We start from the raw sequence: 24,409 nt of genomic DNA, 5'->3' as shown, positions 1-24,409 counted from the left end.
TAAAGGAGAAAACTGAACAATTGGTAACAGCAGATTCTGAAGCACAAAAGTCTCAGGAAAAAATTGAACATCTCCAATCACAGCTAGACAAACTACTAGAAGATCAATTAGCATTGGCTAAAAGATGTGAGAAATACATGGACATAATTGAAGATTTGAAAAACAAATTGATTGTGCAAAAACTAATGCCTGTCAGAAACACAAAAGCTAACAAGCATATGACTTCAGAATCGGAGAAAGCTGATGATATATCTCTGCAAAAGGTGCCTGTTTCAGCTTTAAAGGTTATGAAACACCCAAACGGCACAGAGACAAACATTCAACGTGCTTTAACAGTACATGAATGTAACTCGTTTAAAGCAGAGATTGGACCATTCCCTCTTAAAGGGCCCTTCCAACCATGGTGGAGGCGAGTTGTTAGGCACAAATATGCATTTCAACTCGAACCAAAAGACATTTGGCAAATTGTTTTAACCTCAATTCCAAATGTTCTGATCTATAAGGCCCCACAAGTCTTAATTGAAGGCACAATTATACAGCCAATACACCCCAATGAGCCTGAGAGTGAGATCTTGAACAGACTAAAACTCTGCCTTTGTGACCTGCGTGGTAAAAGCCCTGCTGAATGGGAGTTGATTTACAACCGGAAACAGAATAATGCAGAATCGTTTGAAACATATGCAGAAAATTTGTTTGAACTTTTTGAAGAATATTCTGGCATAGATGATGTTACACGCAACAATCCAATTCTTTTGGGATTACTGGTTGAACATGCAGGGCCCCACGTTCAGAAAGCGCTCATGGCTGGTGCTAGTCCTCCAAAAAACACATTTGAAGACATTGTGAACTGGGGAACAAAGATCGAGTCATGCAGACAAATGCATAGTGAATTAGCAGCATCAGGGTGTCATGAAGATGTTAAAGCTATTAGACAATCTAGCAAAATACCTTGCAAGAAACAGGATCGATTCTGTTGTTCCTGTTTGAAAATTGGGCACACTGAACAAAAGTGTTGGTCTCTGAACAGAGGCAGACCTCCGCCTTATTTCCTGAGACGTATAAAGTCTCAATCTAAGGACACAGAACAACACTCTAGAAGCAGCCAAAATTCAACTTCAAGTAAAACTATTACTGAGTTGACAAATATGGCTATGCAAGGTCTCCAGCTATTAGCGTCATTTGCTAGTGGGCTAACAGCTCAACAGAAATAACCTAATAATATTACACCCTGACTGCACTGATCCTTTTTGCATTTTTAAATCTGTGATTGTGTTAAACATGCAGCCTTCCTCATAAACACACAATAGTTGTTTGTACTACTACATGTATACATAGACTACTAGAATTGTTAAACAATATCTAGTGAACTGTGTTAATGTTGGATTTGATTGTCTCCTATAAGTGGACCGCTCTGCTATTTTCCATACAGCTGCAGCTGAACCATAAAACAGGAGCACAAAACTTGCCACCTGGCTACAGTGTTATTCACAATTGCATTAACATAAAAATGCTTTCCTTCCAGCAGGATTCAGTATCAATGCACTTGTCCTTTTTACCATGCTCTAATAACAAACCAAGGTGTGGATCTTTGAGCCCGATCACAACCCCATCTTACATTTCAAGGGCTTCCTGTTAAAACAACAGGACCAAATTTGCATCACAATTGTCAATAGTAACTTTTGTTACCTTTGGTTGGAGCATGGTCACACCAACACATTCACACAGTTAAATACAATCACATAAACAACACCATTTGTCTCTCTACACATTGTCAAATTAAACTCTTCTTTTTAACTAAAATATTTTCATATTGGAAAGCCCTACATCAGCTGTGTGCTTTCCAATAAGGAAATCTTCCATTCGTTTTTTGTTCATCTAAACCATTTTGCTTTTTACCTTTTTGAATCTTTTTTATGCTCTCACAGCAATTTTTGTTTTCAATAACTGGACTTTCATTCTGGACAATAATGGACTTTCATGTTATTTCTTGATTTGAGACATTTTAACCTTTTTAGATCACTTTTTATTTTTACAGTTAAGTCATCACCAAGGCAATTTTTTGAAATTTCTGAATTTGATCACATTAATTATATTATACTCTTACTATAAAAGCAAGTCCTGAAATCAACCAAACTTTTGATAAAGACAAATATTTTGAGAAACATTAAAAGTGTCTTTTATGTTTTTTAAATGATGCTCCTACTATCAGAGAGGGGTTTGAATTCATTACTGGTGGACTTTTTCAAAGACACGTAAATTGTTCCAGAAAAATTAAAAGTCCCATTTTTGTTTTTACACCATATTCATTTATATTGTTGATGCTCCTACTATCAGAGAGGGGTTTGGAATCAACATATATTACAATATTTTTTTTTATCTTTCCAGAGGTCTCATTTATTTGTCTTGTTTTTCACAACTTTTTTCACTTACTCTTAAATCCTGTATATCAAAGCATATACTTTATCTTTTTAACATAAACCGATTTAATTTGGCCACTTCATAATCAACCAAATTGTTTTTATTTTCTTTTTATTTGCTTTCTTTCTAAACACCAGAAAGATTATAATCCCTATCATATTGTTACTTTCCCTACATTATATTCTGAGCAAACATTACATTATATGTCATTTATTTTGTCTTCAGACATTGAGTTTTCATTTGAAATGCTGATATTTGAACTACTACATGCTTATATTGCCATATAACCTCTATGACAAATGTCAGTTTTGCAGATATGTTTTTTCTTCTCATTGCCATGGTTATTCTTTTGCTGTTCTGTCACCAGTTATACATCGTCAATGAATGCCTTTTTAAGTTTTCATGGTTTGCTATCCTCTGCAAATCGTTTTCTGTGCATGAAGGTAAAGGCAGCTTCAGTGTGGAACACAAACACTGGAGAATTGAAGACGCCCTCCACAAGATATACTAAATCCCGCAGATAACAGAGATTGCTTGGCTTGCGAAGCCAGAGACGGACATACATCTTGTGAAATGGACATTAGGATCCAGACAAGAATTCCTGACAAGTGTCCCCATGTGATCATCTGACTATGCATACACCTGACAGGAAAAGGTGTTCTGTGTGCATATCTTCGGAGCGTCATTGACAATGATCATCATCAGTCTGCACTGCTCTGCCAAAGGAGACACTGGATTACTCTTCTCAGCTTTTATTTGAGGTCACATGTGGACCTTTTATAATTTCTGAGGTCCAATGAACCTGAGAGGGGACTGTAAGCTGAGAAAATATTATATATTTTTCCTTCTATGCTAATGAAGGACTACTGAGACATTCCAAGCATGGGATAGGTCCTCCTGGTGAGGCAGAGTTCCTCACAGCTCCGATACACATCTCTGCCATTTGCTTACAGTAACCATTTGCTCTTCACCATACACAATTTATCTGCTTGTGTTCTTCCTTCTGATATCTTTGTCATGTTTGGTGTCATTTGACAGTTTATGACTTCAGTGTTGTAGTGATGAAATCAACAGAGACATTGATTAATTGTGTTTCAATCTACAACATATTTACTATTGTTGGGTCATGGCCTGAGGAGAGTATGTTAATGTACTTCTCCCCCACTTCATCTCTTCAACTTTGTTCTCATGTTCAGCTGGTTTTGGGGGTTGGTTTTCACTCATGTTTGACAATGCTTTGCTCAGGGTATAATAAGGAAAGGTAACTGTTGATCGGGGAGAATGGCTTTTACTCTGCATCTCCCGCACACCGGTGCGTAGCCTCATATGCTAACAAAGGCAGTTTCACTGTCTTTGTTGCTTAGCAGTGCATATGTTACAGCTAATTTCTTTATACAGTATGTTAGTTTGTGTCATTCTAATGTCTGTATATTTGATCATGTAACTTAATAAACAACTTTGCCTGCTTTAAGACGTAGAGATTCTTTCTCTTCATCAATGATGATAACAACTTTAATGGAGTCAGATTAATTACAATGGAGTCAGATAAATAATGGATTTAAACACGCCATCCTTCAACTGCTTCCTGTTTCCGATTATTGGTTCAGAATAGCAGCGTAAGCTTCAAGCCTTACATAATTATTTTCTCGTTATCTTGTAGCTCTTACTGATTCTCCAATTCACATTTATACTGTTTCGGAGTTGGTCTCTTTAAAAATCACAACAGAATAAACCTTGCTCAAACATATTTGATTCCCATGGCACATACTGTATGGCAATTGGCATCTCAGAGTGTTCAGGCTAGTTTACACCCCCTAGGGTAAGACGTGTTGTGTCTAGCACTAATGATCTAAATTTTCTAGTAACTCCTTTGACCTTAAGCTACTGACGTGTTTCATTTTCATTGATTTGCAATGATTGCATTTCTCGTTAGTGTAATTGATTGGATGTAATACCTGAATTTACACAAAATACAGAATAACGCTTTGAGCCAAACATTTGATCGTTGACGTGAAAGACGTGCATTTCAACAGATGACTCAACTAGTCTACGAAAACAGACAGAACAAACCTCTTCTGATAACAGGCCAACTTAGCAAACTGCAAAATATCAACAGAGGGAAAGGGTCATTTTCATTTTCTTCTTCGAATATACCAATTCTTCTTGTGTGTTTATGCCACAAGACTGCATTTTATATTGCTGAGTGATATGAGTAATAATTTAAAATAATTGTTTAATAATAGTTTATAATAGTTTATAATATATTTAGAATGTATACAGAGGGCTAGAAAGTATGATTGAGTTGATGTAGAAAAGCATTTAAATATGCAAAAACATGTATTTAAAAAAAAAATCCAACCACAAATCTATCTAGAAATTTAATCCAGAAAATATACATATTTTAAAAACTTTGTTTACTTTTACAGCATTGTAAAAAGTCTTAAAATATTAAATGCATTTCAAATGATAAACATAAATGATATACGAACCATGTTGTCTCTAGCGCAAAATATAGAGCATCAGATGAAACAAAATTAAACTCGTAAACAAACCAAAAATGATTTCTAATTCAATTATACTGCCAATCAATTCAGTCCTAATGTAATAACGGAACGGTTTCTCCACTGAATTGATTCACGTCAATAACAATAATCCTTCTTAATCATTCCTTACAAAATAACCATACAAATGTCTACTTGGTCATGATGATTATACGAAGCAGCCATCCGTTAAAAGGTGGTGATCAGCATTAGCAATGCAAGTCTTACATCATGTTATTTATCCAGTGTCCAATGAATAGCACTACAAGAAGCCAAATTGTCCTTTGTGAGTAATTATGCACTAAAGCTTCTCACCATGACATTAAAGTACAACCATCACACATTCAAATCACATCTGTGTCACAAACACAGCACTATTATGACCTGTATCTGACTGAATGTGTTGTTAATGTTGCAATCTCTGACCTTGTATTTCCATCATGTCTAAGGCATTAAATACACACCAAAAATGTTTAGCTTGAAGCTACAAATAGCTTTGCTTCATTTCAGTCATAACCTCTGGCTCTTAAAGGAAAATATATACTTTTCTTGTAGTCAATTAATGGGGATAAGGCATATGTCAAATATTTTCATACCAATAAAATTTTTTGTTTGATTTCTGAGGTTGCATAAATAATTCCATAAAATTTAAGGCTTAATTTTTTTCAGATTTTAGCGTCCAATTTATCTGGACATCTATGGCATTTTATATGTATCATGTAGCTGACCCCAAAATTAAAATCATGTTAAAACTATTACATCTTGAAAGCATTCCTTTTCATTTAAATTCAGACAGAACTTTCACTAGTGGGTCAATTATGCATCAAAAGCAACCATAAACTGTTCTTTAAGATTATTTTGTAATGCTCTGAGGTCCACTGATATAGCAAGATTTACTCATTTTAAAAAATACATACTATTTTTGAAGCTATATGTCATTTATTATCCTGTTAAAAAAACACAAATTTTTGATTGGTGTGCCATATACACAAACCTAAAACTAAGTAACTGGGTAAGTTATATTAACAAATATGATGTCCGGGTCATCTTTGGTTACACTGTATACATTTTATTTATTAACTTTTATTTTTGCTTTTCAAAAATTATATTATGGTCATTACACTGCTCTTAATTATTACATCGGTGATCAGGGTTTTGAGGATCGATTTATCTGTGCTTTCCAATGAACAATAGAACGAGGAAAAAAATTCTCAGATACGATAATTCAGATATTTTAATAAGGTTCACAAATGTGTTAAAACCAACCAAATTAGGAAGATTTCAATTATCACCATTTAAAGAATTGCAGATGTATTAACTGAGGTTCACCTCTAATTCATGACCCCTTTAATACGAAGCTTTTAATCTGCACATTGTCTTTTACAAAGATGGAATGTATTTGGTATCTAGACTGGAGATGTAAATTATATTTGTTTGGATATATGCAGGTATTTGGATATGCAAATCATTCCCTGAATGTCCCACTTTATGATTACCATGCATGTGCCCTAAGATGATTGTCATTTGTTGATTTACGTTACAAACACCTGTCCTTACCCAACCCCTGTCATTAGATAGCTCTGATTACCATCCCCTAATTACAATTACAGATTTTGTTTAGTTGCTCCTTCATGCATATTGAAATGTAAATTTTCATTGCCATGAAGAACAAGGTCACGTCTCGCAGATCCAGGGCTGACGGCCAGGCGCCTGAGAAGAATGGAAGCACAGAAGCAGAGAGTAATGAGATATTAAATAATCAAGTAGAAGGTAAATGATGCTTTGAATAAATAATTCTGATTTAATTACTAGCCAAACCATTTATTTTCACCATTCCAATGGCTCCATCTGTAGAACCAGGGCAAGTAGCAGCGACACAAAACAAATGCTTTGGTACAAACAACCAACTGCTACAGCAAGTTTAGAGAGTTTGACAGGAAAGGTTAGAGGCTATAAAGCTGTTCAGAGGCCCGAAAGCATTTTTCACTTTTCAGTAAGGAGGATTCATTGTTGCACAAACTGAGATCATCAGAACAATAGACTGATGATTCACTGCCTGACATTTACATGAAATACTTCGTCAGTGCCTCTGAGTATTGGCTTTTACATGTGGCTTTCAACCAATCATGTTTCATTAAATGAGACCACAGATGATGGGAAAAATTATCTTCAGTCTGCCAGGAATCAAATCTGTGCTATAAGGTACAAAGTTGACACAAAGCACTGGAGGAAGGAACATTTAATTGACATCCAATTAGAGGTCAATCAGCAGAATTGTGTATATTTTCCATATTAAATCAAGTAATCCATATTGTGCACTTTTATTTTGTTTTTTTCCTCATGGGCCTCCTATGTGCAGGTTTAATACTTTTATTTTTATGGCAACGAATATGTTCTTTTTATTACTTTTAAAGAGAGATAACTGAACATAAACAAAAGAGGCTGAGAAAAATGCTCATTTTTTTAAATCTGAACTTACATTTACCTCAGGTTTCTTTAGAGTGCCATACTTTTGTTTAGATTTTTTTTCCTATTCTAATTTTGTGGAATTTTCTTCTATTGCATATAAAACCACCATGCAAAAACAAAACAAACTGGCTGGTCAACTTAAATCGGGTCTTTCTGTAGGTTGTAAGGTCCAGCCAGTTGGTCCAATGACGGTATCCAATGGTGGATGAAGGTTCACTGCATGTTCGGTCTTTCCAGTGCACAATGTTGATTTATATTAAACTTAACTCATATCTGACTCCAATTTTAGTATGAGGTGGTTTAGAATATTAATATGTTTATCCTCGTTTTATCTGACTCCAATTATAAAACATTGAGAAGGTTATTTTGTTTCCGTTCACATTAATTTAGATTATGATTGAATATTCTCTTCGGTTCATCATTTTATGTTATTCTCGTTCATTGGGATCTCTATAACATCCTGAATCTTGTACCGGCCGAGTATACAATTTCTTAAGCACAAGCATGTCAGTCTTGGTCACTAAACAGGGGCGATTGACCGCTATCCTAAAAAGGCAGAACCCTACTTACTCAGATTAGGATATTTTTTATGCGGTCCCCATAGGTCTGCTACCTCCTAAATCAGACAGAGCTATTTAGTCATATAACGATCATTACTATAGAATTAAGCAGACCAGTCGTACTCAAACTAGTAGTAACTTTGAATAATCACTATACTATCTAAATAGTATTAAAAGTTTATCGGGTGAAGGACTATCCCCTTAGATATCCTTTTACAGCCTAAGTATACATGAATAAATGCCAATTTGTTAGTCGGAGCTCTAGAGACATCGTGTAACGTGCCGCAATGCTCCGTCTACCGTGTTCTAGTCCGCTACTAACCTGAACAGGGGCTTGTGGTGCTATGAAATTACCACAATCTACTAAAGATAATAACACGAACTCTGTTTGAATCATTCAAAACATAACAATTTATTAGTCAGGTAAATGTATTATGCCAATTCAATCAGTCAATTCATAAACGATCAATATAAAACATCAAATTATCAAAGATAAATCCAAGATGAAAAAGATGCATTCCTGACTTTGAAATATACATAACATGGGGCAGACCCCATGTTATGGGCTGATCTGGTTAGGCAGAATCGCCTTGAGCTTTTCTTAGCCCTTACCTTAAATAATCCGAGAATTCCCTCAAGGAAGGGGGTGTGAATGTATAACAAAAGGCATTCACACTTAGTGTCACACCCCTCACAGTGGTTCAAAAGATGCCTGAAGTTATATATTTATTGTTCTGATTATGTCTATTTCTGAGAGAATGAGACCATTGTACCAATCGCACTGAGACATTTCAAATGATATCAAACATGATAGTTAAAGTCAGTTTGGTTAATTCTAGAACATTCAAACATTGAAATGACCATATGTGTGAGTTGGGGGGATGAAGCAGACTCAGATGCAAATGCAGCAGGAACTGGTTTTTCCCGCATTCCTCCCTGGTGGGTTGTGAAGTCACCAGTCTCTGTTTTCAGCTCATGTTTTGAATTGTCAAAGATATCAGAATATTTGCAATATTTCAATTCTTACAGATAACCCCCATTTGATCCCGTGGGTCAGATATAAATGTGTCCATGGGGTCACTATGTATCCTTGTTGAGGTCGTTCAGGGGCAATTCAAGACAGTCTCTGCAGGATTTTTCAGTTGTAAGTCGTGTTCAGCAGGTAGCTAAACAGGTCCAGGCTCGTTTTCACCTCTTTTGATGAGCCTGACCCGAATGCACTGCTCATTCAGTCCATACAGGCCTTCATAGCTTCCACTGTGTCCTTCCCCTGACAAAAGTGTCCACATCGTGTGGGCTTCTCATAGTCTGCTTCTTCTGATGAATCTGGTCACCTCCAGATATGCAGACATCGGCATGTGGGGGTCTACAGTGTGTATACACTGCCTTCTCCCGGACACCTAAACAGCAACTTGATGGCTCAGCGATTGAACAGTTATGAACTTGTGTCATTCTGCATTGGAGAAAGTCATGAGGTTAAGCATAAAATATATGATCAAAGCATAAAAGTCAGCAAGTGCGAGTCGTACAACTGGTCTCAGGTCTCTTTCAATCTGTTTAAATGGTCCAATCAAAAACAGATAAGTCTTTGCCACCACTGAGATAGGGTATAATGATAGGGAGAATATTAAATATTCTTGGTTTGAATTACTCAAGGTAAAGCTATCAAAAGGTCAGTGCAACTTATTAAAACAGTATAACAGGCAGTATGCATCATAAAACATATCATCATGACAATACATTCAAATAAATGACATTCATTTTCAAAATGAAAAAAACGTGAAGATATTTGTCATACATGATAGTAATCACATTATTTAACCATAATTATGAAGGTATATCTATAATAATGTGTGTGTATGTTGTGTGGTGTGTGTGTGTGTGTGTGTTTATGTGTGTGTGTGTGTGTGTGTTTGTGTGTGTTTGTGTGTGTGTGTGTGTGTGTTTATGTGTGTGTGGGGGGGCTTGAACACAATTGATGGTATTTGTCAAATTTAAAATGTCCTAGTGATTATTAGAAGTGTCCTCACTTCGGTTTAATTTTAATCACTTTAGCACTTACACCTGTTATTGGTGATAGATTGGAAAACCAGGGGCCCTCTGGTTTGTCAACCATCCCCACAACAGTCAGTGTATCTATGGCAAGTTCGCCTCTATTGAAGTTTTATACCATCAATTTGTTGTCAAAGCCATGCAAATGTGTAATTTCTTTTCAGCTGACAGAGGGTGTCAGAGGGTGTTTGTTGTCTCGTCTGTCATCAGATTAATTATTCTGTTCTATGTGTGTGAGGCTAATGTGTTTTGTTCGTATAAACATGGACAAAAGATCTTAACTAAAGAGATTTGACTCCTGGGTCTTTGAAGACTAAGGTGTTATCTATGTGCCTGGGTTTACCTGTGGCTATGTGTCCGTGTAATGCTCCGAACAATGGTAATCAACTTTTATAATTGTGTTGCAAAATTTTAGTCCTGTTTAACAGGGAGCCAGCATAAGAATGTGAACATGAGGTGTGTTCCGGCTCAAATTGATTCCATATAATATCTTTTCCGGAGCATTTTAAGGTGCAATGTTCAAGGCTGGATCCTGTAAAAATGCATTTTCATGGTTAATTTAATTATCACACTCTATACTCCTGTTTGTAGTTCAAACTGCAGCTATACAGGGGATAGCAGAGTTTTCTACTTTTGGAGATCAAAGCATGAATTTCAACATAGTTAATTCCATTTTCATACAGGACATGTGGTTTAACATGTGTATAGTATAAAAACAAATTTAAAAATGCCACCAGGATTCGTGACAATAGAGTCTGTTGCTATTGGTCTTTGCAGGAACAATGCAGTAAAGTTTTTTTATCGCCTCTAGGTAACCAGGGTTTTAGTCCCATTGCTATTAAGCAATTTGGGAAGATTTTAACTATGAGATCTTTTTGTGTCTCTGTTTCATTTAACATGTAAATTTACATCTTTGTTGAAGAAAGATGTTTTGCGAAATCACATAGCCTCCTAGAATGCTGAATCCATTGATAAGATCAGCTGTGGATAATTGTTATTCTGATGACTGATCAAAGACTTTTTTCAGAGGACTCACTGCAGGTGAGGTGTTAGCACCACAGGGGTTCTTGCTTTGAGATGCAAGATGGGAGGCTTTTGGCCTCAGGCTATGGCTTAACCTTTTGTTGCCCTCATTTGTATTTGTTTGATGTGGACCGGATCTGGAGTGTTCTTTGTTATTGGTCCGCCTAAGATGAGAACAAAAGCAGAGAGAACCATTTTTAGAATTTTCATCAGTTTCAAATTCAATCATGTGGAATTAATGTTAATGCATCATTTTGCAATATTAATTCTGGAAGCCACATGATGTTGCTGGTCAGATCTGAACTGCTGTTGTTGATTTCAGCATATTGTGAGTGTGTAACACCTGTTTATACAGTCTGCTGTATTCTGAGCATTATCTCCCAGTTCCGCTGGGGACATTTTTCTGAATCAATCAATGATTTTTCATTAATTTCAGTTCACAATCTAATGGGCCGATACCCATAGTTCATCTTTTGCTCTCATTAACAGTCAGATCTGTTGGCAGAAATCATTTCACCCTTTTGGTGTTCTCTGCTTAACGGTTGTCATTTTATGGTGTGACTCACAGATTCTTAGATCTTTTGACCCATAAAAACTTTGGTAACTCTGAATGTTATCATATCCATCCCCCTTTCATTATGTTTTTTCTGGTGAGCTTAACTCTCTGATCAAATTTTAATTGTAGGTGGTGTTTTTTTTTCAGCGAGGATTATATTGGTTTACAATCAGTTATGCTATAGTAGTTCTGTCAGTGTTTTCATTAAGCATAAAGAAAGCGAACCTCCTCAAAGTGAAAGATGTTTCATCTTTAGTCTTTAGTGCCATGATTGGCGATTATAATATAATGTACATTATTGTTTATTCCTTATGTAATTATATTATATTAAAATAGTAAGTATTAAAATTTAATTATATCTGGTCTCTGGAGAGTGTTTTTAGAATGGCAGTGCATTTTAGCTTAATGCTTTTATCTTGTGATCAGGGTTGTGTTTGCTTGTAAGTTGCATGGAGAACAAAAGGGTCAGCAAAGGCTTGTGGCCAAATGGAATAATGTTATTGTTTTATGCAAATACAGCAAACACATTCTGAGCATCTTATTATCACTGAGGTGAGATTTCTCTGCTCTCTGTCAGGACATTTGAATATGAAAAGGTTTGAGCCATCAGGAGGTCTAAGGGCTGATTTAAAGTTAAAATCTTAGAATTTCTTTTATATTTAGTCTGTTTTGAGATTAAATTAAAGTATAGTGGATATTTTACACTGTAAACCCTAATGCTGTAACTAATTAATTGAATTGAGCTCTATTAACTTAAATTCTTAAAATTTGTTTATCTTAATTAACCTTAATGAGTATTCAGAACTTTTTCTTATTTTTGAGTTTGAAAAAATGTAATCTTTAAAAAATGCTATCAGCTGGGTGATTTAAGTATTTAAAGTTGAAAGAAATTAAAATAATTAAGTTAATTGCAATTAAAATGTATAAGTTGAGTAACTTGGGTATTTTAAGTTAGTTGAATGTTTCTGTTCACTTAGAATAGATAATTTCATAACTTAAAAAATTTGACATAACTGATTGCCTCAAATTTTTTTGAGTTTTGTCAACTTATTCGGGATTACAGTGTAGTTGATCAGCATCATATTTGAATTTATCACCATTAAATTTAAATGGCAAATTTCTGATTTGTAAAGGCAGAGTTTTCATTAGAGCTTATTTGTCTTTTTGCAATCAAATCATTCTGTTCTGCTCACCTTTATTTTTCACATGCAAATGCCTTAAACAGACTGTTGTTATTAATCCAATTTAAAAGTTTACAATTGTTTTTAAATCTTAAACCATTTTTTCCTGTTTTCCTTTTTTCCATTTTTCTCTTTTTTTTTATAAAACAGTAGATTTAAAACAATGGATAGTTTTTGATTTAAACTTTTAGGATCTAATTTATGACTCTCCACTGAGTTCCAGAATATAATTTGGATGATGTTATTCCAATTTTAAGCTTCAACTCTTGCTGCCTAGCAGACAAAGAGATTTCAAAGCAAGGGATGGCATTTATCTATACTGCTGCTATCATGTCCCTGATAATCAAGGTGGTTTTGTCTAATTCTCAACCCCACCGGATAACGCATTCCGGTCTAACATTTTTGAGCATTTCCGACTCATTCTATCAATGTGTTTATAAAGGGTGCGTCCAGCTTTCCCTCAACATTTCTAATAGGCAAAGAAGAATTGACTTACCACAGCAGCTGAAGATAGAATAGAAGATCCAAACCTCTTGGTTGATATAAATCCATTTTGTGCTGGAAAGACGTAACTCGCCTGAGTTGGGAGATCACGGAGATGGGTCACCATTTTGTAAGGCTTGAAGCTTACGCTGCTATTCTGAACCAATAATCGGAAACAGGAAGCAGTTGAAGGATGGCGTGTTTAAATCCATTATTTATCTGACTCCATTGTAATTAATCTGACTCCATTAAAGTTGTTATCATCATTGATGAAGAGAAAGAATCTCTACGTCTTAAAGCAGGCAAAGTTGTTTATTAAGTTACATGATCAAATATACAGACATTAGAATGACACAAACTAACATACTGTATAAAGAAATTAGCTGTAACATATGCACTGCTAAGCAACAAAGACAGTGAAACTGCCTTTGTTAGCATATGAGGCTACGCACCGGTGTGCGGGAGATGCAGAGTAAAAGCCATTCTCCCCGATCAACAGTTACCTTTCCTTATTATACCCTGAGCAAAGCATTGTCAAACATGAGTGAAAACCAACCCCCAAAACCAGCTGAACATGAGAACAAAGTTGAAGAGATGAAGTGGGGGAGAAGTACATTAACATACTCTCCTCAGGCCATGACCCAACAATAGTAAATATGTTGTAGATTGAAACACAATTAATCAATGTCTCTGTTGATTTCATCACTACAACACTGAAGTCATAAACTGTCAAATGACACCAAACATGACAAAGATATCAGAAGGAAGAACACAAGCAGATAAATTGTGTATGGTGAAGAGCAAATGGTTACTGTAAGCAAATGGCAGAGATGTGTATCGGAGCTGTGAGGAACTCTGCCTCACCAGGAGGACCTATCCCATGCTTGGAATGTCTCAGTAGTCCTTCATTAGCATAGAAGGAAAAATATATAATATTTTCTCAGCTTACAATTAAATACTGGATTTTTTTTATTTTTAGAAGATTTTTATAAGATATTAAGTTTTTTAGAAGGAAATCGTTACTGGATGACACAAACAGCTTTAATTAAAAAAAAAAAAAAATCATAATTTATAGTGACTATAGTTATATTATTAGGGAGTCCCTTTGCCCATACAAACAACTCACTATAAAAGTAAGAATGCTAATGTAAAAAGATATATATATATATATATATATATATATATATATATATATATATATATATATATATATATATATATATATATATATATATATATATATATACTGGTGTTGTCATATATATATATACATATATACACAGTGTTTCATAATGCTGAAATGCTATTGAAATGTAGCCCAATCGTTTTAAAAAATCTGGGAATATTACTGAAATATACATACATACAACTGCTGATTGGGAACAATTTCAAGAAACTCATCAAATGGACGGACTGGGACTTGAAGAAACACAAATAGATGCTGTTAGTCTGTCTTGTTAGCATAGATTTGCTTTGGTTCTTGCTGTGACTCTGTCAGGGAGGGTAATTGAGTTGAGCACAAAAGGGGTCAGAGGTTTGGGCTGCATTTGGTGTGTAATTAGAAAAGTATAGTTCACCCACGCTCATAATATACACACAGCGCTCGGACCAAAGCTTGTTTTATTTATTTGCTAATCACAACTGACACTCAGAGCAACAGCACATCTGTTCACATCTTCCCACTTCTCTCGCTCTCTTTTTCTCGTCTACTTGCACTGTGTGTGTTTTTTTTTTTCTTCCTGTCTGTTCCACTGACACACATTCAGAGCTGATGTGCCATCACAGATGTCTTTGCCTGGTATACATCCCCTGGTCTTTGGTCTGGTTTTCTGTTACTTCTCTTTTGTTTTATTACTTGAACAACTATTTTCTTCAGCACTGTGGTTCCCCACCATCATTTTAATATAACCATATCATTTTGATTTTGCTAATCATGTTTGACAAACAGTTTTCTGCATGTCTTGAGTCTTGTGTTATATTTTACAGCAGAACGATACCATTCTGTAATTCCTTTTAATGGAAGAAGCATACACAAATGCAAATATTGGCATGCAAATGACCAACTCGCTTCAATCCAACTCCATTATAGGCTAGTCTTCCTTGAGGGGCGTTTGAATAGCACAGTGACATGGCATGAACAAAAATGATAAACAAACAGCCAAGCGCTATTAGGATTTTTATAAAGAATGTGAAGCCTTCAGACAAAATTATCTTATCACATGGAATGTGTTGCTGCATGGCTACAAATATGATTTAGATGTGATTAATGTGTTGCATGCCATTTCTTACTAATGCTTTGAAGCCAGTATTGTGCTTATTGCCCAAATGAAGATGGATGTGCTGCATATGAATTGGGTCTTAGACTAGCTTCAACTGAACAACAATACATTTGTAGGATGATCATCTAATGTCTGCAACACTATACTGTACTGTATTGTACTATACTATACTATACTACACTACACTACACTATAATATACTTTACCATACTCTTTACTACAGTCATTACTGATGTCTTGCATTAGAAAATGAACTTTGAAAGAAAATGCCTGGCTTATCGGTTTGTCTTCACTCACCTTGTTACAGTGTGCGTTTTAAGGTGGGTGGCAAACACTGCACAGTTACATAATTCTGTACGAGCTGTTGTTCTGACCACTCAGTAGAAATATGCACGTTGTGTAAAGGTGAAGACCATTAAACTACAGCGTGTGGGTGGGTACCTCAAGAGCACTAATGCATTCATTTATTTACTGAAGTCAGTCAAGTCACCATTTCTGTAGCATTTTACACAGTACAGATTGTGTTAAAACAACTTCACAGAGACCAGTGAATTGGTAGATATAACTATGGAAACTCAAATATATGTATTAATTTAATTTTTTCACTGATGTCAGAAATTCAGCATTGATTTAGTTCAGATCAATAATATTTTAAAGATGTTCAGTTTGAAAAGATTTAATACATTTTACGTAATGATTTAATTCAGCTGTAGGCAGTTTGACCGAATGTTGAAATGTTGTTCATCTTGTGTCCAATACCAGTGTCAGTGTTTATTCAGCATTAAAAACAGCTCTGCAAAAAATAATGCTGTCATTAGTCTGCTCAATTTATTATAGGTTTTATTGTCACCTGATGTTATCATCACTAATCCCAAGTAAGGAGCGATTGGAGAAAAACCCAAACTTTGTCAGGTGACTGAAATAAACAATAACAAAGCTTTAGGAGACACAAGGCTTAGTTTGGAGGCCAAACAATTTTTCATTTAGCCTAAGTGAATGGTGGAAGTAGAGCTATTGTTTGTCATTGATAGGCTGGCTGTCAGTAGCCTTAAGCAATGATGAGTGTCTGGGAGTCTTGATAGAACTGCTGGTTCCAGCTGGTTCTGGCATTACATGTTCAAGCTTGCCATACACATATGTGCCGAGGACTCTTCTGTTGTCCAATGTCTTAACTGAGGACCTGCCCTTAAGAATCCATCTTATCAAGGTCTTTGCTCACTGTGACCATTGTGGGTGATCTTGGGTATTTACATACTTGCGTACTTCTTTGGGTTGTTGGTTTTGTTGTACTTTTTAACCCAAAAATGCAATTAAAATGTGGTTTACTAGAATTTGTGTTTTTTCATTTGGAGGAAAAGGGATTGCAATGATTGTAAAGAAGATTGATGTGTAATTTAAATACCATCCATCAGTGAAGACGAGAGAAAAACATGATAAAAGGGGTCTTTCAGATTTGCCCAGATATCAGTGTGTTGTGTGAGAGTGTTCATGTTTCTGCCTGCTGCATTTTAGAAACTGTACTGACTTCAGGTATAATACAGAGATGTTATTATATTATAATAATATGAGGTAGCGCTTTTTGTAAATAAGGATGTGTAAATCGCTTTGAGTGTCCAGAAAAGCGCTATAAAAAAATAGGAAATAATAATAATAATAATAATAATAATAATATTTATTATTATTATTATTATTATTATTATTATTATTATTATTATTATTATTATTATTATTATTACTGATATTTGGAGCCCAGAATGCATTTAGCCAAAAATGAATTGTATGGCATTGCTGAATTGGATTGCTCGGCTTAGAGATGTTGTTTTGTGGAAGAGAAATAATGACAATATAAAATTATTTCAATGGTATGACAGATTAAAAGGAGAAAAATATATTTGTTTCATATTCAATTTTGCTATAGTAATGACATCATGTTTTTAAAAATGTTTTGAATCATAAAATCTCTCCTACATCTATCTTAAGTCTATGTATTTTAAGTTACATGATACTTTTCCATTATATGATACTCTTGTGGGAAACTGACACTGTCTATTTTTGCATGTACAGTATATGTCAACTAGTGTACATATATACGCATTGGTGTATGGGATGGCAGCGCCCATGTAATCAGAGTTATTTTGGGTGCGCACACACTTAATTTTTCACAGCCTGATGTAGATGGAAGTGTTGACTAATCATTTTAGTGTCATTCAGCATGGAACACAGAATTTTTCCATAATGTACATCGCTGCATCTTGCCTGAAAGCCAGCTATAAATTGCTGACCTGAATATAATTGTATTGATTTGTTTACTGTATTTACTGGCTACAGCTTATCTACAGTTTGTCTAGTCTGCGTTACACAAACAAAGGCTTACACACTTAACAGTTCAGATATTATTAATTTGCACTGAACTGTTTATGTCACATTAATATGCACTACATAATGGCTATAGTCTGCCCAGTCATACATCCATTATCAGCACTCAGTCAGCACTCAAAAGTGATTAGTTAAGTGTTTGTAAAGCACAGTACAGCCGGTCTGATTGGATATAGACTGATTGTGTGTACCTGGTGCTGAAGAGCTTTTGATGTGCTTGTGGTATTTGATGCAAACAAACACTGCACTTGGCACTGCCTGCAGTAGGTGTTACAATCAAGGACTTTCTCTTACACACACACACACACAAACACACACACACACACACACACACACACACACACACACACACACACACACACACACACACACAAAGACTCACACACACACACACACACACATAAAAAAACTCACACTAACAGTGACACACACACAGTCATGCATCATCTTTGCTTGTTCTTGTGTAAACACTCTGCAAGGAACAAGCTTTGGAGTAATGCAAAATGCTTTACACTAGACAAGCATCCTCTCTGCTTGCTCTCCGGGGAGATTTGTACGAGATCCTCTGGGTTGTTGTGGATGTGCGCATCTTCTATATTTAGCAACATTTGTTTAATGTTTGCTTCAAATGCATTGTGGCTTTTACAGACATTCAGTTGAACTAATATTGTCAAGACTGCTATGGTTAAACAGAGTTTAGCAGTGACACACTATAACAGCTCTCTGTTTAAGCCTGACTAATGCCTTTTTTGCTGCAAGACCAGAATGCAGAGAGAAGTAGAAACCATAAATGTCAGACTGGAGGAAATGGCAATGGGGCATGATACTGAAAAACTCGATTTAGACATTTGATCCATTTTTCAATGCTCTCCTCGTCCCTTTTCCCCATTATAGGATGAGGCATATGTGACCAGTTGACCCACAATCTCCAATACTCAGACAAAATTAAAGGTTTTCTGGCCTGGCTTGACTTTTCAGGCAGCTCATCTAATTTTTAAATATTAGAGTTTGTATTTGTGCTTTTCTAATCTGATACTGCTTCGGCATTGCTGACATAAATAGGCATGTGATGGGTAAAAAATGTATTTTTTTAGATGTTGCCAATTTGTTTTTGGTGAATTAATACATGGAATAAAATTGCACCAGTAATACAACAAACAATTGTAGAAATATTGACAGTTGATTATTGTTTTATGTAATTTGTATCTTTTGTAATTTAATTTTAATATAACTAGTTTCACGTGATTTTTACTAACTCAGGCTCATGGTGGATGCATACCAAGGGATATATATATGAGCAATTCCATGCAAATGTCAACCTTGCTGTGAAAAAAAATGAAGTTTTCACTAAAATATGGGAACCGTATCCAGGTTTTTTGGTGAAGCAAGTAATTTTCAGTACTTTAGAAATACTCAAAAATGCATCTAGCAATGTTTCTTTTGGGTTGTGCAGTTTAATTCACAGAATTTCTGCAAAGCATGTTGTATACTGTAAACCCGCAGACTTTTTTCATCACATTTCTAGCACATATATATTTTCCTCATTTAAAGTATAAAAAATGTTTACAGATTGATATTTTTCTGGTCTCTTAACTCTGTTGTTAGTTGTTTTGGAAAATTTAAACAAAAGTTTCAATATAATGTTAACATTTACTTTCTGTGTGAATTCATGTTTTCAGTTTTTACTGCAAATGTCACATCCATAACGCTGGAATTGCTCATATATTTCTTTCTCTCTCCCTCTCTCTCTCTCTCTCTCTCTCTGTCTCTCTCTCACTCTCTGTCTCTCGGTATTTAACAACTTGCTTGACAACTCTCAAAAAGCAAGCAGGATAATATTTACATTTGTTTATTTGCTTTAAATGCTCGTGTTGTTCGGTGCATGTCCTTAAATTTTGTTTGATGCAGTGTTTTCTTTGAGCAGGTAAAATTAAATGTACAGTTTATATGTCTGACTGCTTGTATTAAAGGGCAAACTTGTATTACAAATACATATAAAATGTTTTTAAAATGATACATTTTAATACAACAATTCTTGTGCTGTGAAGTAAAATATAAAAATTGTATATGGAAAGCATTGTCAATGCACCGTGATGCAGCAAGGTAACTAATTGAACCGAATCGATGGCTTGGTAATCATAACTGAATCATGAGACCAGTGTAGGTTCACACCCCTACTGATAGCACTGGAAAAGCTGTCCACATGGAGGTAAGCAGTCAGCCGGTAGCACTAAAAGCATAGCATTCATTTTAGAGATGAAATACAGCCAGACCTACCTCTGCCTAAATAATTCGTAATTGAAATGTAGACAGGGGGTATGTATCCAAAAAGAGTCTGTGTTAAATTTTATTTACAATTGTGATTGATGCAATGAACCTTTTAGTTTGGAACTAATGTTAAGGTTTGTAAAACTATAACATTTTAAACTTTATAGTTGTGTGAATATATGTTTTCTATGCTTCCTGCTAGTAATTCAGTTTTTCTACATATTTTTGTAGTAAACATGGCTGGTGCATTTTAAACAGCTTTATACAGATTTAAATATCCATAAATGTGTCTTCATTTATACTGTGTTTTCTGTTTTAACATCAGTCTTTTCTTTAGCCTGTGTATGTTGACTTGTTTTAATATTGTTAAAATTGTAGAAACTGCAAACTTTTTTGTCAGATTAAAAGAGTGAAAATCAATAACTAAACCCGAATGCTTTGTCTAGGTTAATGTTGTTTTGGCACAGTTCTTTATCTATTTGTAATCCACTAATGGAGATGACTCAGCATTGCAGGTTACCCAGCGTGCCAAGGTCAATATCTAAGCGCACAGAGCTTTGTGGTCAAAGGTGACGGCTATTGGACCACGACTGGTTGTTGCTCAGTGATGCGTGTGCATTTCCTGTCTGTCGTTGTGCTCATTTGTTTAAAAGTGTGTGTGTGTGCGTGTGTGTGCATTCAGAATCCATTGGTCAGCACTCTGAACAGTAAAAAGCCATTAATCTCTTTGTTTAATGACCCTCAGCTGCTGAACAGCTGTGATGGCACCCTTTACAGTTCAGCGCAGACTAATCAGAACTTAAACACAAAGTTACATCATCACTGTTAATGTGAAGTCTAAATAAATAGCCCACTGTATATTTGTGTGTTTGTGTGTTTTTAGATTGTTTAGCTGTGTTTGCACATCCTCAAACACAAAAACACAAATGCACTATTTTTATGTCAACTGAATAAATTTAGTCCTTAAAGAACCAGAGGACACGTTTTACTCCATTAATCATAGAGACCACACAATAAGACCCACAAAAGGGTGAAAATATTCATAATATGGCTTACCAGCCCCCCTCTGGCTCTTGTTCTTTATCACCCTCTCACCTCTGTTCCTGACCTTGTCTTGTTTGAAGCAGGCGGTTTGCAGATGTTTTTTTCTTCTTCTATGGTTGAACTGTACTTAATCAAAACAGGCTGACTGTAAGCTATGAAACAAATGAAAGATGTTTACACAACAAGATAAAACAGCAGTGAGTAAACAAAGGGTTTTAATAAACCAGTTTTATTTCCCCCACTGTTTCTTTGGGCCAATATCATCACCGCATCACTCTGTGTCTACCGACCCAGAACGGATAGCTTATGACCTCATGAGAATAGGGATGCGTGTCTGATAAGACTGGATGACTTCTCCCAAATGGGTAGTGATGTCTTAAAGAGACGCACCATGAGGTCGCCCAGGTTAAGTGATTCACGAGCAGGAATGCCGATAGTGAGACTGCTGATATTGTAAACACTCTCCCTGGTGGCTCGTATGCAAGCTCATCAGCTGGAAACAGAGTTTACCTTTTATATTATTTGGATTACTGAGTGAGAAAATCTAGGTTAAATCTAAGCTCTAGAAATCTGGTTAAACTTTTTCATTTTATTTTATTTCAGATGCAGATTATTGAGAAGAAATATATTTTTTGATAATACTTTCTATTATGTAGTCCAGAGAGATGGATTATGGTTTATATGGAAATATTAGACAACAGTTTTCAGAGAAATATGAAATGGTTCTTGTGATAACTTGATGCAATTTGTAGGAATAATTAGATGTCATGATATTTTTGAATGGTTGCGTGTGTGTGTGTGTGTGTGTGTGTGTGTGTGTGTGTGTGTGTGTGTGTGTATATGTGTATATATGTATATGTATGTATGTATATATATATATAATATGTATATGTATATATAACTTCATTTAAGCTTAATCAAATCCTTTTCACCCAAATTATTATTAGAGCAGATTTACATTATCATTAGGCTTATTTTTGTCAAATTCTTTGCACGATAATATAAAAAACCTCAACATTATGTAAATGAAAACATAAGTCTATGTAATGAATAGCATAGCATATCTGTATGCAAGAATTTGTCTGTTTTATTTGCATTTTATCTAACACACTTGCATTTCAGAGTACTTGAGTCTCGTGAGTTCAGTACAAGGGCAACTTTTCAATTGAAATAGATTGATTACTTCAGAATTGTGTCTTTATTTCACAGTTGTTTTTGTTACAGGTTTTCTCAATCGCTTCGCTAGATTCTCAGATCAGACTTGAAACTTGCAAAACAGTAAGTGCATGTTTCTAAACAATGTCTACAAATAGCAAAACATCATGGATTACCTGCAAAATCCAGTCCCCTGCTCAAAATCCTTAGTTTATCTATCATAACTAAATTTCTTTATCAATGAACAAGTCAGTGCCATCAGAATTATGAGTACTTTTGTCATTGTGTATAGAAAAGACGGTCAAATTTCTTCTTGTAGTCATGTACTACAGTGTGCTCTGGAGGAGTGTAACTATTGCAATTTTATTTATTTATTTATTTATTGCAGTTTGTTCTGTAATTTGTTGAAAGACTATATCATGATACAGTAAGGAATAGACAGCTCTGCATAACACAAAGAAAAAAACAAACAAAAAAACCTGAGAAAAATACTAATTGTGAGCAGATTTGGAAAAAAATTCTGATAGAAATGTCTAGAAAAATGCATTATGTAAAATATTATGACAACTTGTTCAGCCATTTTGCATGTAAAGACTTATGCCACGAACAGACGATTAAATGTTGTGGGGGTGAGACTATTCAGACAGAGACCCAAAAAATACATTTTGATTAACATGACATAAGCAACAGATAATGTAAGAAACATCAGAGTATTGCACACAATCATTTGTATAGATGTACAAAAGCATTTGCAACTTGTTCAAAGAAATGATAAACTGCTTTTCTGATGTACACAAGTGACACAATGATCTGAAGATTAAACGGGGAGTTTTGAGAATTTCAATTCTGATCTGAAAAATGTACAAAAGTGACTGAGAAAAACTGTAACTATTGGCTAGGTTTGGTCTGTCATTTTCAAATGTGAATGAGCATGGCGCTATTATGACCACACACCAGATATGCCATTTCTGGACTATGGGAATAGGTACAAAAAAAAAAAAATTGCCACAGTCATGTTTAACATATTTTGGAAATAAATTGGCAGATATTACAAATTTTACTTTGAAACTGCTGTGAAATGTACTACAAGCATCTCATTACAGTCCCGTAGCCAGCCTAACCAAAGGGAGGAGCTTTTTTCATAAAAACTGCCTTTTTGCAGTTCACCTCTTCGTCTATTTATTTATTAGGTTAAGCATTTTAGTGACATTTTAAGCACTATTTTTAGCTTAATTAGCTGATGGTCATCATAACCACACTTTTTAATGTACCAAAAACATTTCCTAAAGATTAAAAGAAATATGAATAAACATTTTTAAAAATAATAATCATTAGAAAAAAAGGAATCTGTTAAATTTTTGATTAAAGTACTCTTGTCATTTATTAGGCAAATAACAAACTAGCCAACACATTTGACTTTCCTCAGTCAGAATTTGGCCACTTGAATACCAATAATCTTGTCGAGCTTTGTGGTTTTTCCTAACTTCTCTTGTGAAAAAATACATTTGAAAGTTCATGTAGAACAATAGCCAGATTAGCATTTAAATTGATGTAATATGTTTAAGTTAACATAGAATATGTTCATATTTTTGTTTCAAAAAAAGGTCCTAGATTTTGAATAAAAGTTACTTGTAAAATGTCTTCTCTATTTAACAGCAATAAGTCGGTGAGTAGTGAAAGATGAAGTCACTCATGTCAGATGTTTTCTTGCACAGCTGGATGTTGGACTCATGAAAAAGTATTTGTCAAAACTGAATAGCTAAAGTCATGATAGCCAACAGAGGATTCTACTTTCTTAAATCCTTTATCGATTGGTTATTTTGATATTTGTAATGGCATAGCAGTCAAAATAGTACAAATGAACTCATGTTTGGGAAAAATTCTGGACCCTTGTCAGATGGAGGTGGGTCTTCTGATCCACCCGAACCCCATGGCTACGAGCCTGCATTATTATTTTGCAACCATTCTAAACCCATAAACACATTTGATTTATTTTTTTCATGAC

At 35.0% G+C, this 24,409-nt stretch overlaps 2 protein-coding genes and 1 long non-coding RNA gene across 9 annotated transcripts in view; 2 read left to right on the top strand and 1 right to left on the bottom strand.

Moving 5' to 3' along the window:
* The window catches only part of LOC141379311 (uncharacterized), a 701,133-nt gene that overhangs the window by 365,600 nt on the left and 311,124 nt on the right, over window positions 1-24,409 (top strand). The gene's annotated exons all lie outside the window — the stretch shown is intronic.
* Window positions 1-24,409, top strand: part of sash1a (SAM and SH3 domain containing 1a) — a 315,826-nt gene that overhangs the window by 11,091 nt on the left and 280,326 nt on the right. The gene's annotated exons all lie outside the window — the stretch shown is intronic.
* LOC137488662 (uncharacterized) lies at window positions 8,375-13,772 on the bottom strand. The gene is made up of 2 exons (XR_012395860.1): window positions 13,296-13,772; window positions 8,375-11,226 (listed from the first exon to the last, which is right to left on the bottom strand). It is a non-coding gene; the product is annotated as an uncharacterized lncRNA (long non-coding RNA).

The sequence above is a fragment of the Danio rerio genome, chromosome 20 (assembly GCF_049306965.1).
Source record: "Danio rerio strain Tuebingen ecotype United States chromosome 20, GRCz12tu, whole genome shotgun sequence".
Classification (NCBI taxonomy): domain Eukaryota; kingdom Metazoa; phylum Chordata; class Actinopteri; order Cypriniformes; family Danionidae; genus Danio; species Danio rerio.
The sequence above is the reverse complement of the archived record's forward strand: the minus strand, read 5'-3'. Positions and strand labels throughout refer to the sequence as shown.